Source organism: Anser anser (assembly GCF_964211835.1).
Source record: "Anser anser genome assembly, chromosome: 3".
NCBI classification, from domain to species: Eukaryota; Metazoa; Chordata; class Aves; order Anseriformes; family Anatidae; genus Anser; species Anser anser.
This window is the reverse complement of record NC_139722.1, coordinates 119,745,712-119,752,168: the sequence shown is the minus strand read 5'-3', so window position 1 is coordinate 119,752,168 and position 6,457 is coordinate 119,745,712.

Here is a 6,457-nt window from a genome sequence, read left to right as displayed (position 1 = left end):
CAGTAACGTGTTTGCTTTGGGGATATTTTGCATTTCTATTTACCTTTTGGCTGGCAGTTCATTGTTATGGGCAGAACTGCTGGAACTAAAGCAGCTGAGGCTTACAGATATTTTAGAAAGGATTTACATACGAGGCCACTCTCCTGCTGATTTTCAGCAGTGCTCCTTCTCTCAGTCTGGGGACGGTAAGGGGATCTTTTGGTCACAGAGCCTGCCTGCGGGCTGGGCTGCCCAAGGAGAGTGGGGCTTTGTGGCAATTGTCCTGATACCTGCTGCCAAAACCAAGCAGTTTTGATCAGCAGATATAAAGGCGCTTTGCAGAGGCACTCAGTTTCGTCCTCCAGTTTTTGCAGTGGGGGAAACACACGGAGGCGTGAAGGGAAACAACAACATTTGACGGCCAGTGGAAAATGGACTGATTTTTCTTGTTTGCTCACAACAAATGCTATAGATTGCAAGGTGCTCACTCACTCTGTCTTCTCCAGTTGTGTTGAAGCCCTTTAAGACCTTTATTAAGGGTATTCCTGGATAACCCACTCTTGTTTTAGGATCTCCAGTTGTCTATCCCTCCCTCTGCTGCTGGCGGACCTCTGCATCAGAGCAGGGATAGATGGGATCAGTGGGGCTCTCCATGCCCAGTCTGCTTCTTTCAGCTTAATCTGGCAATGAAAGTGGCCTTCAGTAAAATGCCATCAGTGGCAGGGCAACTCAATTCTGGATGCAAGACTGTAAGCATGTGCAAATCTCTAAGACTGTGTGAGCTCAGAAACACATTAAAAAAAAAAAATCAAAACCAAATAGAAATAACCCCACAGACTTTCTGAACTTTGCCTGCTAGCATCTCTTCAGGCCCAACAACTTCCTGGCTCCAGGCACTCTCTCATGGGATGGCAGTCCTGAGAAAACAGGGCTGTTGTGCTGTTTTCATTGCTGACCTAGCCCACAGCAGCAGTACTCAGAGGCACACAGTGTCAGCGATGACACCTCGTTGCCTGAACAGCTGCATCACTCCTAGCCTTTTTTTTTTCCTTCCAATTAGCTGCAAGAAATTAGCTATCTCACAGAAATCAGCCTCACGTTGCACTGTTTGGGAGCAGTATTTGTGCAAAAGAGTCTGTTAAGGCAGACATGAGGCTCTGTATTTTTGAACGAAGTTCACAAGTGAATATTGTGAAGTGCTCTGGGGGGGAATCAGCACCATGATCAGTAAGGAAATGCTTTTGAGTTCTTTACTGGCTTTCGTGTTTAGCCACTCCAATTTCTATCATGTGTGACTGTTTCCTATATTAGCAGGAGAAGAGTGATTTGTGGGCAGTGAATGTGAAACAGGACATCAATTTAACAGGGCCGTTGGAGGTTAGCACAAAATGACAGAACAGCGGGAAGCAGTTGAAAGCTTCCCCCTCAGCAATCAAAGCCCTGCAATTTTGAGTCTTTTCCTCCAATCAAGTAGTGTATTGATGAGAAACCAGTTCTGATAATGACCTTTGAAAGACCTCATTCTGGCCTTCTGGGACAATTCATTTCTCTAACTATGGTGTCCTAACAGGAGCTCAGCAAAAGTGCATCATCTACACAATCACTCGAGCAGCATGACAAATGGCAGAAACCAAGGGTAGGAGATTTCTTTTCCCTTAACTTGGCTGACTTTTTTTTTTTTTTTTCCCTTTGAAGTCCCTGGATCTTGGCCTACCTGAATATTGGTTTTTCTGTGCACATCTTTCTCTCTCCTACCTGTCTGTCCCAGCTCACTGAAATTATGGATAGGGTCTCCTTACTAATTCGTCAGTCCTACTGTAACCTAATGTGCTAGCTCCTTCCTGTGTTGCATAGCTCCAAATTTCATTTGTGAGGCTGCTCCTAGATCAAGTCACACCCACCACAGTTCAATTAATTTCACTTTTTTTTGTGTGTGTGTGGTGCTGATGAGAAACTCTACTTTTTTTTTCTTGCAAAGGCAGACACAGAGTGCTGAATGCCAGCTTCCCTAGGTGAGAAACAGTCGGTGCTTGCTCTCAGCCCTGCTGGTGCTGGGCGTCATATTTTATGACGTGGAAATCCACCTCCAACCAGTGACCACAAGCTGCATTACTGAAAATTGTTAGGCAGGAATCAGAACCATGCAGTCTTTTCAGCTGATTTTACTTACCATGGCCCTCCTCCACAGGCCTGGTTTTCAGTTTTAAGCCTCTGCCATTTCCCAGTGCCCCTGAGCTTGTGGTACCTGTGATCACTGTCACTACCAAGGACAATACTGCAAATGAGAGGTGGGGCTGGCATCTCTCTGGGCAGTCAGCTCCAGTCCTGGCCACAAGGCTGGGGTGGTTTAGTGCATATCATAAGCATTAGTGCTACCACCCCACATCTGCAAATGAGCACATTCTAGCTCTTGGACAAATGGCCGGGACAGCTGGAGCAACGATTGAGCTTCATGTCTGGCTCTGTTGGAGCTGGGAGGAACCCCAAATTTTGGATATGTCATGCTGCATTACAGTGATTTTTAAAGCTCCTAATACCAGCTCCGAAATGCCATGAGACGCTGACCCAGGACAAACTCACTGTTAGCTCATATTTGCTCACAACATCAGCAGGCTTTATGCTGGTTCTGGGCTCATCCATCCCCCCGCAGCTGGCAGCAAGGTGACACAGAGATCCCAGAGCTCACAACAGCCATCCTGCACGTCCCAGCTAACCCAAAAGAAAGGCACACGGAGAGCATGCCTGGTTCACACGAAACTCGTACGAGTGTTTGATAAGAGCACAGCACCCTGCTACTGCCGTTCTCGGGAACACAGTGTGGGTGCAGGGAAAGCTTCCTCTCCCAAATATGTCTGGGGCCTCCTACTCTCTGTCAGCTCTCTGCCATCTTATTATGAGCCAACAGCCTCTGTGCATAGAGGGGTGAAGGAGCATGTTTGATACGCCAGCTACAGCTTATATTTGAGAATTATTTTCCTCGCAAGGTCAGCCAGCCTGCTCATACCCTGGCACTGAGGAAAAACAGCTTCTGTAACATATATTGTAAGGAAACTACTATATGAAGCATGGAGGAAAAAGGGAAAAATATGTATGGTCTTTTTTCTAAGGCAGCAAAACAATTTCTTCCTTTGTAGTGTCTAGGAAGGTCTCAAGCATAAGCAGCTTTTGGGAATGATTTAAGTAGTTGACATGACTGTATTCCTACCTGATGGCTGTTGATTTGGCTCCTGTGATGCCTGAACAGTTCTCCCGAAGCCAGTTTACTCTCTATTGTCTGTGCCTGATGAGGGCTTTTATTTCTGATTAGATACATTTCCTCCTTATTCCAGAGCTTTGAGCTTCATTTCTCTCCCTCTGCATCCCTCCTCCCTAAGTGCTGATGGTGCTGATGTGGGTACCACTACTGGCATGCCCTGCTGGGTAAGAATAGAAGTATGAACATGGCACACCTTAGCTCAACAATGCAAGCAGAGGGCAATAGCCTTACATCTGCAAGTGCTTTAATTGTGTGCTAGCCCCATACTCTTGCAGTTTAGTATCTCTAAGCTAAATACATTTTTTTTATTCACACACACACACACACAAATGTGCTACAGAAACAAGCCAAACATGTCAGGTCCCAGCTCTGTATGAGTTTATTTTATTGCATGACATCTTCCTAAGAACAAGGCATTAGAGAAGAAAGGAGATGTTCCCATGTTTGCTTTTAAGGTAGATATGAGTCCTGTCTCCCAGCCCCCCGAGCCCACTGCCTTCGTAAAGACGGAAGCATACATTAGCTGTGTCAGAATCACAATCCTCGTGGCTTACCGAAATACACAAACAAATAAATAAATAAATGGTGAATTTATGTTCCTTCTACTTTTTAAGAACCAACAATTGGCTGGAGAACGTGAGGCTGAAATACATGCATTTATATACACACAGGGAGTAGTTGCCTTGCCCTCTCCTGCCACACCGGGTGGTCAGCATTCAGCACACCTAGAAGGGCACGCAAGCAGCTCACTGAGCGCTGGGCTGTCCCACCCTCTCAGCCAGTCCTTTCCAAAAGGTGCTCCCAGACCCCTCAGTCTCAGCACGCAAGCACTGCATGGGCTTGGTGCACGCAATGTGTGACACAGAGCAGGAACAGGCAGCCCAGAGCAGAGGAGAGCTGGAGACCCCCTCAGAATAATAATAAAATGCAACGTGGGAGTCACAGTAGTGAAAAGTCACAGTCACGTACTGTTCAGCAGCCGAGCTGGAACCTTCTGTCGCTGGAACATTACGACATGGGATCCCATTTCTTCAGCTCATTGAATCAACTCACCTGAAACAGCCCTGCATCTGGGAGCTCCCACTGGTGCCTTCATGCAGCGGTGTCCCATTGATGTTCATGCCTGCATGGCTGCTGAATTGTTGGATGCGATGTTCAGCAGGTGGTGGCCATCAACATGAGGCAAAACCAGGTGTTTCTTTCCTTCAGGGAAATGTAAACTCTTCCTCCCTACTTACCTGCAGCATAATCTCTGAAGAAATCCCCCCATGCAAACCCTTGTTTGCTGTTGGACTGGAAACAGTCAGGGCTGGTCTTGAAGCACTGCTGCTCCCCAAGCAGCACTCAACGCGGCTGTGAGGCTTTAAAATGAGATCTAGAAAATTGCATATGCCAATATGCGTTCAAACGTCAGCCCAATTGCACAGGGACGGAGGATTCCCAAAGGAGAACTACATTATCTTTGTCTATAGAAAACAATTAGAAATTTAATTATAAAATGCTACAATTAAGGTCTTAATATAAATGCATTTCTGATGCTATCCACAAACCCAGCAGACTTCAGGAATCTCTTTCAAAATAAGTGCCTACAAGCAAAATATGTTTTTGTTTTTCCTTCATTCTGAAGAGACTGTGGACAATTTACATGCACTTTCTTAAAATACTTTGGCCATCTATGTGTCTTATGTGCTATGAATTTCAAATGTAGATTGCAAAAAATCTACATCAAACCTCAAACAGGTTTACTGTTCTGCCTGTAGTCTCATGACTGAAGATAAAGCATTTCATATTAGTATGAAGGCTTTGGCAGGGGCACATAAAAATCTCCTTACAAGCAGGACTTTTGATAAGATTTGATAGAAATGTTTCTACCTATATTTTAGATAATCAGATTACAGTGTGATTTCAAAATTAATTTCCCTTTCTTGTGTAGTTCTTTGGGAATAATCACAAAAATTGAACACTGCAAATGAAAATCCTGGGTTCATTGAGGTCACTAGGGCAATGCCTACTGATCTCACTTGGGCCAGGGTCCCACTTTGTGGGGAAGTCTTAGGGAGAAAAAAAAAATCAGAGTTCTGGAAATGGAGCAGCATGCCAAAAAGCCTTTTTTGTAATTTTATTTTGAACACAGTCACACTGCCATGTTTGAGAAAACAGCTCCTTTCATTGCCTTCAGGAAATCAGCAGGTATTTGTGCTCCCACTGATTGCTTGAAGGCACGGTAGAACAGGCTGGCTTAAAACCTGCTGCTTTTCAGGGGCCAACTACTGCTGAGATGGGCTGAAGTCCCTATCCCACTCCTGTGCCAGGAGCTGGCTCTGTGGCCTTGGCTTCCACTGCGTGCTGAGCCAGGGAGGTCCAACAAGACCCTCCTGCTTACAGCAGGACCAACTGGCTTCCCTAAGGAGGTACGGGCTCGCTGTGGGCCATGGACAAGGTCTCTTGACTCTCAGAGGCCAAGAAATCCTGGGGTCCTGTACCTGAGAGGTGAGCACTCACAGGGAGCCTGGTGTAGGTGGGACCTTGTCTGCCTGAGAGGTGGCGGCTGTCAGCTCCTCAGGAATTTCCAACTAAAAGGGAACAGAGAGCCCCACTTAGCAAGATTTTATCTGTGACAAAGCTTGAACTCAGCTTTTGGAGTCGTCTTCCTCCCAAATCCTGAAAGACCCCGTCAGTTTTTTCCTGCCACTTTAAAATCCTTTCCTTCTGGCGTGAATACACGCTCGCTTCTTTGCATCAATGAACACAGAGCAAGAGACTGCCACGCTAACACCAATTTCCAAAGCAAGTGTTCTAGCACTTCCTTCTGTTAGGTTTCAGCCAGAAATGAAGAATGTCCCTTTGGATAAGATAGGTGCTGCTCGCAGCCTCAGTTTCTCTGATAAATAAATAAAGTGGACAACCTGAATAAATAATGACCTATCTCCTGTAACATAACTAGCTGGACTGCTGCAGATGTGGTCCTGCAACAGACCACACCGGTACCTACCACACATTTAAGAGTTTGCATTATTAGTACAGAACTGCATGATCAGTTCCTGTTTGAAGCCTCTTCCAAATTAATGAGAAGCACTGGACACAAAAGGGAATTTGGATCACGTATACAGCAGTGTAGTAATAAATACAGCAGCAAGAATTTTAGGAAAACTTACCAAAAGAGACAAGCTTGATGCCTGTAAACATGCTTTAATCAGGATTTTAGATGAAACCTGAAGTTAC